Source organism: Schistocerca americana, chromosome 2 (assembly GCF_021461395.2).
Source record: "Schistocerca americana isolate TAMUIC-IGC-003095 chromosome 2, iqSchAmer2.1, whole genome shotgun sequence".
NCBI classification, from domain to species: domain Eukaryota; kingdom Metazoa; phylum Arthropoda; class Insecta; order Orthoptera; family Acrididae; genus Schistocerca; species Schistocerca americana.
Window position 1 is genome coordinate 880,225,307 of NC_060120.1, and position 14,017 is coordinate 880,239,323.

Here is a 14,017-nt window from a genome sequence, read left to right on the forward strand (position 1 = left end):
GAACCGCGCGACTACTACGGTCGCAGTATCGAATCCTGCCTCGGGCATGGATGTGTGTGATGCCCTTAGGCTAGTTAGGTTTAAGTAGTTCTAAGTTCTAGGGGACTGATGACCTCAGATGTTAAGTCCCATAGTGCTCAGAGCCATTTGAACCATTTTTTGATGTTTAGTAAACAGTTTATCAAATTGCAAGTTAAAAATAATCTTTTTATCCACTTAAAAAAAATTAGCTTTATAGTCAGCCACTATATAAACGCTACACACAACATTCATTTGAAAATGACCATGCATTTATGATCACGATGGTTCCTAACTATTCTCTACTACGAGCCTACAGGCTACATGGAGAGAGAAAAATTACTGTTAATGGATGTATAGTCTATGATCTGTCATCGAAACGATCTTGCGAGTCTTTTTTTTAGTGAAATGAATTCACCCACCTGTCTTCCAGAAAAGAAACGTAAGAAAAGCAAAGCCCGAAGAGACACAATCACTAACTGGATCTTTATCCTAATAGTTTCCCCTCGTGGAGTAAATAAAGATGGCAAAGAAACGAGTAATCAACATGTTAAATATGGCTCTGGTGGACCTATAATTATGGTTGTTGGGCTTAAAAACACAGGTGAAAAGCCTAGCGCATGCGATTTTAGTGATGACTTTTGTGTAACTGGCACTGAGAAAAAGTGATGATATGGATAGTAATGATGAGAACATTACTGAGAAACGTAATGTTTCAAAAAGAATCGTGAAACCTTATGTGGTCGTTTCCACTGTGTGATATCAGGTAGGTTGTTCACGATAGATGTGGTTGTCACTCTTTCCCGATTTATTATACTCAAGAAAGATGTATTTCATCACGCAGTGGTGTTTCGTGTTTTGTGTGCTGATGTAACATGGCAGATGGATCCATGCCACATCTGTAAACAAAGTTGTGGAGAGAATGTCTGAACGGTGAACAAGAAACCCCTGAAACCATCAACAGTAACACAGTCTTCTCTTATGATCTGTTTCTTGCAGTACTTGGACCATGTGCATTCTGTATGGTCGCAGTGCGGGTTTCTTCGCAGCCATCTGACATGTGCCACATGAATTGTTTGACCAGTGGCTCATTCGACGCAACAATTTCCTTGGAGAGCTCTCCAAGCGTCTTCGAACATTATCAATAACCAATGCACTCAGTGATGGTTTATGTTTACCACTGTTACTGTTTAGTACACCCGTTGTCTCCAGCTTTCTTCCAATCGATAAAACTGTTACCTTTCTTGGAACATCGCGCACACTGTATTCTCTCCGGAATGCTCAGTGTGTCTGTTTTCCAGCACGATGTCACCATAAAAACTCGCTTTCGAAGTGTGTACTGCATGTTTCTGCCATCTAAAGACTGCGAAGAGTCGCTAATGCGTTCGCTATTGTCACGCGGCCCGAACTACACACTCACGGATTTCACAAACCGCGGCTGACAAGGCTACGAACGAAATAATACGAGCCAGGCAAGCGCAGCGTTATGCTGGACATAGTCCAGTCAATGAGTGCTCAAATGAGGGGAGTAGAGTGCATGGGATGTGCGAAAAATTTTGACTTCAGCACTTTATTAGGAACAGTTAGGCGTGAAGAGGGAGGTGGGGGGTAGAAAGGTCCAATTTTTTTATTTTACAGTTATATCTCGTAAACGGTGCACTGTAGAAAATAAAGTTCCGGATAAAAATTAAAGCTTTTTAAATTTCCCATAAAATTGTTTCAATAGATATCAGACTAACTCCCAAAGGTTTTCTAGAAATATGTTATTGAAAATCGATGAATTTCGAAAAAAAAACATTTTTACGTCGCTCTTTCAGTCATTTGCTTCTAGTGCCTCCTACGACCGTTTCTCATAAAAATGGTCAAAGACGAAGCTGTAGAGCATTAAATGTCCAATTTCATATACAGGGTGAGTCAGGAGGAAAGGTACATGCTTTGAGGGGTGATAGTATTAGTGATTCTGAACAAAAACTTCATATGGACGTATGCCCTATGCCGGCCACTGTGGACGAGCAGTTCTAGGCGCTTCAGTCCGGAACCGCGCTGCTGCTACGGTCGCAGGTTCGAATCCTGCCTCGGGCATGGATGTGTGTAATGTCCTTAGGTTAGTTAGGTTTAAGTAGTTCTAAGTCTAGGGGACTGATGACCTCAGATGTTAAGTCCCATAGTGCTTAGAGCCATTTGAACCATTCGTATGCCCTATTCCGAATGTGTACCAAGATAGAAAACATTTAATATCACTTTTGTATGTTTTTCTTGAGTAACTCGAGAACCGCACCCTCCAGCGAAAACGTGTCGCATTCCAAAATTAAACTATATTAAATTTCCTACAAAAGAGGTCCTATTCATTTTTTCTCTGGAACTACTGGTTTGTGCGAAGAGAGCGCGAGAAATGATGGAAAACTCACTCGATGCGCATGCGCTGTAGCTTACGTAGTTTCTGTAGGCCAATTTGAGGTATTTTCCCGACTTGATAGACAGCAAGTGTCCCTTATCAAATTGTTCGCCTCAACTTGGTTCAAATGGCTCTAAGCACTATGGGACCTAACATCTGAGGTTATCAGTGCCCTAGACTTAGAACTACTTAAACCTAACTAACCTAACGGCATCACACACATCCATGCCAGAGGCAGGATTCGAACATGCGACCGTAGCAGCAGCGAGGTTCCGGACTGAAACGCCTAGAACCGCTCGACCACAGCAGCCGGCCGCCTCAACTTGCTACCTCAATATACTATCATCATGAAGTTAGTTTTTTCTTTAGCGTGTTCACCTGGTTTTTCTACAGACTCAAAAGGTCCCTCCGTGTTTTGATAAACTTCACTATCCTTTCCAATAATCAAAGGTCTACTGTGGTTTGAAACAGGTATTGGCAAGTGTGCAGTATTATATGGATGAAGAGGAGTCAAAGTTAGATGCATCAGAAATATGTTCATCCTGCACTGACACACACACTTCTCTAGACGCGTCTGTTCTTGGTATCAGACGCACACCCACAATGAAGCACTGTACCCAACCAACATTTCATGTGCCAGACGTAGATGTGAGTTTTCAGATCACAGCTAAGTCCTCGTTTCTTTCTTATGAAGAGGTGACCATACAGTCTTCCACAGTAATGATATTCGAAATGGATAAGGACTTGTATATCTGTTACTTCTTGCGTGGGCCGCCAACCATAATGTGTCTCCACAACTCAGGAACAGGGCTGACGCATAAAAATTATTCTTCAGGACGATGTGACTTCCTTAAATAATGGATTCAGTTCAGTCTTACAGATCCTTATGTACGATGTTCACTAACTAGAGATATTTTATTTGCATGAAGATATTTTGAAAATACGTACTTTGCGTTTTGTATTTAAATACTTTTATTTAAAACCACTTTGCATTTACAACTGAAAAAGAAAAAAAATAATTTGAATACTTTGCACATTTCTGACCGTGGACAATTTCTGAAGTCCGTGAGGCCACTAAACTTGAAATTAGCAACACTAGCGGGGCTACACGTACAGAACGTTTGGGAATATGGCGAAACGAGTAGAGCCGAGCATCGATGCTGGCGGAGGCGACTTCCGACATTTGTAGTGAGGACTATATATGTACGTATGTACTCTTCCAGTTGTGTATTATCATTTCCCAAAATCGCAAATGTGTTCCATTATTGGTTCAAATCTTATGACTCATTAAAGTAGTTCAGGTTTATACGATTCGCACAGTATTTGAGTTATTGTCGGATTTGTTACGCACTCCGTATGTGATTGCACTCTGGCCAGACAGCAGCTTGTAGAGATTTTACGCCTGTGAGCATATATATGAGCTTTTATCTGGCAAGGAGACCTTGTGGACTGACCTTGTCCGATGTCCTTTATTATATTCGTAGAATTTGAAAGTCTGTGACCAGAAATCTGTTTATTAAAACAGTGCGACAGAGTAAGTAAAAAGCATTCACAAAATGGGTGTAGGTAACTGTAATCGAATGAATAGCATCGAAGTTTCATGCTGAAAGAAAGTCAAGTTGGATCATGTTTTCCACGCAACTTTTTATGCTTGTATTTAAAGTCTATATTTTTTGTCAAGTGTAAATTACAATAGACAAGTACTAAATCATAATTTTCTAATTTACAGGGTGATTCAAAATGAATACCACAACTTTAGGAATTGAAAACTCTGCAACGACAAAAGGCAGAGCTAAGCACTATCTGTCGGCGAATTAAGGGAGCTATAAAGTTTCATTTAGTTGTACATTTGTTCGCTTGAGGCGCTGTTGACTAGGCGTCAGCGTCAGTTGATGCTAAGATGGCGACCGCTCAACAGAAAGCTTTTTGTGTTAATTGAGTACGGCAGAAGTGAATCGACGACAGTTGTTCAGCGTGCATTTCGAACGATGTATGGTGTTAAACCACCCGATAGGTGGTGTATTAAACGTTGGTATAAACAGTTTACAGAGAATGGGTGTTTGTGCAAAGGGAAAAGTTCTGGACGGCCGAGAACGAGTGATGAAAATGTAGCACGCATCCAGCAAGCATTTGTTCGCAGCCCAGCAAAATCGACTCGCAGAGCTAGCAGAGAGCTGCAAATTCCACAATCAACTGTATGGAGAGTCCTACGAAAAAGGTTAGTTATGAAACCTGAACGTCAACTACCCGAGGCGATGGATCGGCCGCCAGGCAGCCCGTGACAGAGCACTTCATCACTGGCCTCCAAGAAGCCCTGATCTTACCCCCTGCGATTTTTTCTTATGGGGGTATGTTAAGGATATGGTGTTTCGGCCACCTCTCCCAGCCACCATTGATGATTTGAAACGAGAAATAACAGCAGCTATCCAAACTGTTACGCCTGATTTGCTACAGAGAGTGTGGAACGAGTTGGAGTATCGGGTTGATATTGCTCGAGTGTCTGGAGGGGGCCATATTGAACATCTCTGAACTTGTTTTTGAGTGAAAAAAAACCTTTTTCAATACTCTTTGTAATGATGTGTAACAGAAGGTTATATTATGTTTCTTTCATTAAATACACATTTTTAAAGATGTGGTATTCTTTTTGAATCACCCTGTATTTATTTATTTAATCGTGTCAGAAGCATCGTACATAAAATCGGAATGATTAACACATACATATCAAATATATAACAAACACAAAGTTTTCTAATGAAAATTATATTTCATTTTCAATTTTGGGTCACACGAAACAAATAAAGATTTGATACAGACATGTGAAAGGACACAAATGTACATCAATAATACTCCATAAAGAATTTTCACTCTGCAGCAGCGTGTGTGCTGAAATGAAAAATCCAGGAAAAATGTAATTGCATTTGACCAGCAGTCCAACCTCTTGTATTTTTATGTACTAGAATCTACGATATGACTCCTCTGAGGGACGGCTGTCACGTTATTTGTTTGCTTTCCCACTTCCCTAACAGTGTCTCTCAAAGTTTTGCACGATTAAATTAGTTAGTTTCTGTAAACAGCATTCATTCTACCAAGTATGTAAACGCACCAATTTTTTGGTGATTTACGTTTCTGTAAATTATCGTGCACACGACCATCACGCTTTATGTAGGCTTTATCTTCCAAACCTTGCTGATAACGTGAAGTTTGAATTTCAGTTTTGCTATGACCCAGAACACCAGGTTTTGCTTCGGTTTCACTACTACCACAGAATGTTGACTCTGATAAATTGTAAGTGATGTGTAAATGATTTGACATCCACTGTTATTAGATCAAATGAAGACATTAGTCCTACGTCTTGTGGGCAAGGGTATGTGACCATGTGTTGTATGGTATGGGGGCAGTGCCACGTTTGTCATCTGTCCTAATGGACGAAAGTCTACTTAAATATAGGCAGTTTCAAGTATTCATTCACGAGAAAAAATGTACACATCCCTACATGTTCATCAGGACTTTTAAAAATGTACTACACAGCTCATAGACTGATAAACAAAGAATTCAGTACTTCACAGACTTCATCCAAGAGGAAATTGCCCTTTGGGCCACTGAGACTGAAGAATTGGTAAGATTATGCTCAATTTGAATAGGCATTTTTGCCAGAGAATTGGTCTCAGTTTGTGCAGAAACGACTTATAAAGGAGGATTTAATCCAGAGTCCTTTAACACCAGACAGGATAGCTTCCGAAAATATTTTGAAAAATGTTTGGGTCAAACCTTTATTCAACTAGGTCACTCTCAGAATTTTAAAGGCCAAACCGCCAATGGATCTCCTGGATAAATTAGTACAGGTACCAGAAACCGACCTTCATCACTTAATGTCAGTCTTGGATTCTCTTGTCTTATACAAGAGGATCCAAGAGTGAACAACCACAGCAGTAGTGATGTGGCACAATCTTCTCCGACATACGAGGTGGAATCCAAAATTTTCGGGACTGGTGCTACTATCTAGAAAGTAGGAGTAGTAGATATTTGCACCACTAGGTGGCGAGAGCTGCATATCTGATGAGTCAGTGTGCGGCGTGGCACTCAGCTGGGAGGACATGTTAGGTGTCAAATGGTTCAAATGGCTCTGAGCACTATGGGACTCAACTGCTGAGGTCATTAGTCCCCTAGAACTTAGAACTAGTTAAACCTAACTAACCTAAGGACATCACAAACATCCATGCCCGAGGCAGGATTCGAACCTGCGACCGTAGCGGTCTTGCGGTTCCAGACTGCAGCGCCTTTAACCGCACGGCCACTTCGGCCGGCGTGTTAGGTGTCCACAGTGATTTCCGTAATACTCTGTGTTTGGTGTGTGGCGATTTTACGATGGATCCGCGAACAGAACAGCGCATGTGTATCAAATTCTGTGCGAATGTCGGCAAAAGTGCTACGGAGAACCTTCCAATGATTCAACGAGTGTTTGAGGGACAGAGCATGAGCCATATGCGTGTGTGTGTGTGTCATGGTCGGTTCAGGGCAGGCCTTACAGACTTCGAAGATGATGCTCACACTGGAAGACCCGTTAGTCGCACAATGCCAGACATTGTTGCCAAACTTCAACAATTGGTTCGTGAGGATCGACGTAGAACCATTCAAGACCTTGCGGACGAAGTGGGTATTGGTTATGGAACATGTCAACGAATGTTGACTGATGAATTGGTCATGCAAAATTTGTGCCAAGGATCTTCACTGCCGATCAGAAGGCACAGCGTGTTTAAGTGTGCATGGACCTTCGTCAGACTGCATCTGATGATCCAACCTTCTTGTTACGTATTATCACCGGTGACAAGTGCTGGATTTACGGTTATGACCCAGAGACAAAGCAACAAATGTCCTAGTGGATGAGCCTGGGCTCTCCAAGACACAAAAAAGCGAGACAGATGAAGAGCAAAGTGAAGAGTGTGATCACAATTTTCTTTGATACCAAGGGAATTGTGCCCAAAGAATTCGTCCCACCCAATCGAACAGTGAATTCCGCGTACTACTGTGAAGTTTTGCGAAGGCTCCATGATAACGTGTGGCGATGATGGCCCAAACTCTGGCGTCAAGGGAACTGGCTGCTGCATCACGACAATGCGCCCTGTCACACGTCCTTGCTCACCACGTCCTGGCTCACCAGGGCCTTTTCGGCAAAAAACAACATGTCGGTTGTACCCCAGCCACTGTACTCGCCAGATTTGGCACCTTGCGACTTCACGCTATTCCCAAAACTGAAACTCAAGTTGAAAGGCCGTCGGTTCGACACTAGAGAGGATCCAAGAAGCATCGCTGGTGGTGATAAACACGCTCAAAGAACAGGACTTCCAGAAAACGTTTGACCAGTGGCAGAAGCGCTGGGACCGGTGTGTACATGCGGATGGGAACTACTTCGAAGGTGATGGTGACCACTAGTCCAAAGGTAAGGTTTTCAACAGATGGCAGCACCAGATCCGAAAATTTTGGATAGCACCTCGTAGGTACAGTGGTACTACAACAGTGTCCAATACATTATGTAATGCAATCGGGTTTACCTCCCACGCAAAATTCGGAGCACATAGATTGTGGACTACGTGAGTTTAATAAAAGAAAGCGAGATGACAGCCACTATTCCCCAGGATAGTATGGAAATGATCACTCACCAGACCACCGTAGTAACTGAAATAACCACTACAGTTGGGAATCTCCCATGAGAGGTCATTAGAATAAAAGTCCAAATACAACAATTTGTCTGTGTCAATCACTTTTTATTTTCTCCCACGAAGCATTTCGAGAGTTTGTATTCTCCCATCTTCAGGTGGATAACAGCAGTATCTTGTTACATGTGTACCAGCTGAATGCAGCCAGCTGGTGCCCATGTAACAAGATATCGCTGTTTTCCACCTGAAGATAGGAGTAGAAACTCTCAAAACGCGTCATGAGAGAAAATAAAAACTGACTGACACAGATAAATTGTTTTATTTGAACATTTATCGTCAATAGAGTGGCAGTTTCCTTAAAAGAAAAAAAAGGTCTAACATGGATGACATAAGTTTAGGTCACGACAAACTGCAAACGCATAATCATAATAAAAGTAATGAAATGCACAAGGCACCAGTACAGACTTGCACCATTAAAGGTGACTGGCAAACCCGACACCCAACAGTAAATATGACTGCATTGTCAGATGAGCCACACCTCTCCAATATGGTGTTGAAACGTACAGCTCACCATGGGCTGGATGTGGGCAATGCAGAGCGTCCAATAAATATACTATGTTACAACGATGATACAGATATCATGGTGGAATTACCCACAGATCAGTTTAAATGCAGTAATAACACTAAAGAGATTGTACAAGTTAGTATACATGCAATGGTAGGAGGTACTGCCAAGGGTTAAAAGTAAAGTTAATTGAAACCAAGACAGCACCCACATGTAACACGTATACAGGGTTACAAAAAGGCACGGCCAAACTTTCAGGAAACATTCCTCACACACAAAGAAAGAAAATATGTTATGTGGACATGCGTCCGGAAACGCTTACTTTCCATGTTAGAGCTCATTTTATTACTTCTCTTCAAATCACATTAATCATGGAATGGAAACACACAGCAACAGAACTTACCAGCGTGACTTCAAACACTTTGTTACGGGAAATGCTCAAAATGTCCTCCGTTAGCGAGGATAGATTCATCCACCCTCCGTCGCATGGAATCCCTGATGCGCTGATGCAGCCCTGGAGAATGGCGTATTGTATCACAGCCGTCCACAACACGAGCACGAAGAGTCTCTACATTTGGTACCGCGGTTGCGTAGACAAGAGCTTTCAAATGCCCTCATAAATGAAAGTCAAGAGGGTTGAGGTCAGGAGAGCATGGAGGCCATGGAATTGGTCCGCCTCTACCAATCGATCGGTCACCGAATCTGTTGTTGAGAAGCGTACAAACACTTCGACTGAAATGTGCAGGAGCTCCATCGTGCATGAACCACATGTTGTGTCGTACTTGTAAAGGCACATGTTCTAGCAGCACAGATAGAGTATCCCGTATGAAATCATGATAACGTGCTCCATTGACCGTAGGTGGACGACGAAACTAAAATGAGCTCTAACATGGAAATTAAGCGTTTCCGGACACATGTCCACATAACATCTTTTCTTTATTTGTGTGTGAGGAATGTTTCCTGAAAGTTTGGCCGTACCCTTTTGTAACACACTGTATACAAAGTAATAAGGTTGAAGATATTGATAACCAGATAGTGGTCGAAGTAGCCGAGTGCACCACTTCTGATTCATCGCAATGAACTGGGTTAAAAAATTTATTTTTAAAGTACGTGCGCATATTCAGTAAAGAATATGGTATTATAAACGCTTATCAGTATCGTATGGAAATCCAGTCCCATGAGATTTATGTTACAATATTTATTCCATCCAGTGATCTAAGACAGCAGCAATTAACAGCGAAATAAAACAGATGCTTGAACGGATTATAATAGAATCTTCTATGTCACCATTTTGCAGTCCACTGTTAGTTGTGGCGAAACCTGACAATACTGCTCCTTGTGCAAACTTGTCTGGGGAATGTGAATGAAAAATTACACAAATTTATTGCGATTAAATTCCTCTCTAGCACTGATTTACAAAGTTCTTGCTGGCAGGTAAGTCTCACCAAGGATTCTAGGAAATACACTGCCTTTATTTACGATGGAAGAAGCTAGCAGTTCTGTGTACTGCTATTTGGCTTAAACGTGAGTTCAGGAGTATTTATAAAAGTCTTAGATACTGTCTTAGGATCTGAACGCTCTGGCCAAATTACACTCCATGTTGATGATATACTAATGGCCACTCATACCTGTGAAGAACATGTAGAATTGTTAGAAAATACACTGAGGCAGGAGTGACAGCTAATTTGCAAATGTCTAAATTTGTCAGGGAGAAGATTAAGTTTCTTGGTCCATAATTATCTCTACTGTAATAACACCTAACCCAGATAAGATTAGTGCCTCCAAAAATTTTCTATAACCTCCTACTAAGCAACAACTTAGAGTTCTTTGGTTTATGCTAGTTCTGCACCCAAACAGCTTTTAAGCAGTACAAACTCGCTAAGTCTTTTGAAGAAAAATACAACATGGGTCTGTACCAGTGAATGTGAGAATGATTTTAAGGCAATAAGAGAGGCTCTAGTAAATTTTGACATTCTCCATCATACTGATATGACTACGGATTTCTCTTTAGTTACTGGTGTGTCATTTTCTGAATTAGGAGCTTGTTTATTTTAGATCCATGAGGGAAAAGGAAAATCAGATATTCGAGTCATGTTTTGCTAGAAGTCCCTCATCTGAATGCAAAGGATCATACTCTGCTACTGAGTTAGAAACTTTAGCGATGATTTGGGCGTTTAGAAAATCGAACAGTTACATTTGCAAAAAGAACATTTAAGTCTGTTGTAACTATCAGGCGTTGAGCTTTCTCATGTCATGCAAAATGCTACATTCATACTTCGTGTACTGGTCTTTATTTCTTCGGGAATAGAATTTTGAGATCATTTACACGTCTGGAAGAGATAACTTGTAGCAGATTCACTGTCATGATTACCACAAGGCTTGTCAGAATACACGAAACCAACTGAACAACTGACTACTGAGTAGCAAGATTGTAATGATAGCCAATGTTATTCAGATATGTGCAAGAACATGGCTGATTTATAGAACGTAGACAGTCAAGAAGGTAAAGACGTTAGTTTCAAAATCTATTAGACAAACTGAAAAAAGCGCTACACGATACAGAATTATGTCCCATTCTATGGACAAATTCCTAAGTCCAACATCTGGTATGTTTGCATTCCTAGTTCATATGAAGAAGCATTAATCTGATATACATGTTCTCCGCTAGCTCAGCCACAGGAAAACAAGCAAGTAACGCAGAGAAGACACGACATATTCGCCATCGATACCGCACTCTAATATAATATCGATGATAGATTTTTTACTTTTAATTAAGGGGCACTACTTTATTAATTGTATTATGATTAACTGATCTCTTAGGATAGAAGATTTCGTGATTTTTTTTATTTTATACTTTTTATTCTGGCATTCATAAAAGGTTGTATGTTACCTAACCAGGCTAAGGGCTGTATTGTACACTCCTGGAAATTGAAATAAGAACACCGTGAATTCATTGTCCCAGGAAGGGGAAACTTTATTGACACATTCCTGGGGTCAGATACATCACATGATCACACTGACAGAACCACAGGCACATAGACACAGGCAACAGAGCATGCACAATGTCGGCACTAGTACAGTGTACATCCACCTTTCGCAGCAATGCAGGCTGCTATTCTCCCATGGAGACGATCGTAGAGATGCTGGATGTAGTCCTGTGAAATGGCTTGCCATGCCATTTCCACCTGGCGCCTCAGTTGGACCAGCGTTCGTGCTGGATGTGCAGACCGCGTGAGACGACGCTTCATCCAGTCCCAAACATGCTCAATGGGGGACAGATCCGGAGATCTTGCTGGCCAGGGTAGTTGACTTACACCTTCTAGAGCACGTTGAGTGGCACGGGATACATGCGGACGTGCATTGTCCTGTTGGAACAGCAAGTTCCCTTGCCGGTCTAGGAATGGTAGAACGATGGGTTCGATGACGGTTTGGATGTACCGTGCACTATTCAGTGTCCCCTCGACGACCACCAGTGGTGTACGGCCAGTGTAGGAGATCGCTCCCCACACCATGATGCCGGGTGTTGGCCCTGTGTGCCTCGGTCGTATGCAGTCCTGATTGTGGCGCTCACCTGCACGGCGCCAAACACGCATACGACCATCATTGGCACCAAGGCAGAAGCGACTCTCATCGCTGAACACGACACGTCTCCATTCGTCCCTCCATTCACGCCTGTCGCGACACCACTGGAGGCGGGCTGCACGATGTTGGGGCGTGAGCGGAAGACGGCCTAACGGTGTGCGGGACCGTAGCCCAGCTTCATGGAGACGGTTGCGAATGGTCCTCGCCGATACCCCAGGAGCAACAGTGTCCCTAATTTGCTGGGAAGTGGCGGTGCGGTCCCCTACGGCACTGCGTAGGATCCTACGGTCTTGTCGTGCATCCGTGCGTCGCTGCGGTCCGGTCCCAGGTCGACGGGCACGTGCACCTTCCGCCGACCACTGGCGACAACATCGATGTACTGTGGAGACCTCACGCCCCACGTGTTGAGCAATTCGGCGGTACGTCCACCCGGCCTCCCGCATGCCCACTATACGCCCTCGCTCAAAGTCCGTCAACTGCACATACGGTTCACGTCCACGCTGTCGCGGCATGCTACCAGTGTTAAAGACTGCGATGGAGCTCCGTATGCCACGGCAAACTGGCTGACACTGACGGCGGCGGTGCACAAATGCTGCGCAGCTAGCGCCATTCGACGGCCAACACCGCGGTTCCTGGTGTGTCCGCTGTGCCGTGCGTGTGATCATTGCTTGTACAGCCCTCTCGCAGTGTCCGGAGCAAGTATGGTGGGTCTGACACACCGGTGTCAATGTGTTCTTTTTTCCATTTCCAGGAGTGTATAATATTTGTGCTTTTTATGGATTTCAAGTATAAGTCCAATTTCACATATAGTATATCAGCATATATTTTTAATGTCAGACGCTCATTTAGCCAAAGAAAATTTTTAACTAAAGACAGTGCATACTGCATTTTAATCTTCATATTTGCGACACTGGTTTACTATGTACTCTACCTAAAAAATGGTTCAAATGGCTCTGAGCACTATGGGACTCAACTGCTGAGGTCATTAGTCCCCTAGAACTTAGAACTAATTAAACCTAACTAACCTAAGGACATCACAAACATCCATGCCCGAGGCAGGATTCGAACCTGCGACCGTAGCGGTCTTGCGGTTCCAGACTGCAGCGCCTTTAACCGCACGGCCACTTCGGCCGGCTACTCTACCTAAAGTGCCCTCTGTTGGCAGTAGGTTCTTGTATAAATGCCTGACGCAACCTGAGTATTATCAGCACGTACCATGTACTAAGATGTTCAACTTGACGATGATTTTTTATCAGAATATTTTAACGGTATATATGGCTGCTATACAAGGCTATAAATATTTCATATTTTTATATTCCATGCATCATTAATACTGTATAGATTTAGTCTTAACTAATTGAACCTGGTCGCTTACACAATTTTTATATTTACAACAGATCTGAAGATGGCGGTAAGCCGAAACCGGTAATAAAGTGTAAAGAAATCTGTGTAATCAAGACGGGCTTGTGGAAATAAAAGTGCCAAAAATAAGATGATTGCGGACTCATTTACAAACTTCATATCTTCAATTGATACGATTGTTAAGTAAATATGCTTCTTGCAATTAAAATTAACAAATCAGTGCGCTACTGATAAATATACATACATACGAACCTAAAGTTTCAACCTCTAAGACCAAAAGAGATCATCTTCTTTTGTTGTTTTTGCTTTGGTGCGCAATAACGATCACATAACTTCAGTTAAAGGAAACAATTATAATCAGTTATTTTGCACACCGAAGTGTTGGGTATAATCTGTGTTAACATTTTGACAGTTTAACAGCTCGTAAGAAGCTCTGTGATA

General features: G+C 42.4%; 1 protein-coding gene across 3 annotated transcripts in view; it reads right to left on the reverse strand.

Moving 5' to 3' along the window:
• Positions 1–14,017, reverse strand: part of LOC124594795 (lactosylceramide 4-alpha-galactosyltransferase-like) — a 463,646-nt gene that overhangs the window by 58,096 nt on the left and 391,533 nt on the right. The window lies entirely within an intron of this gene.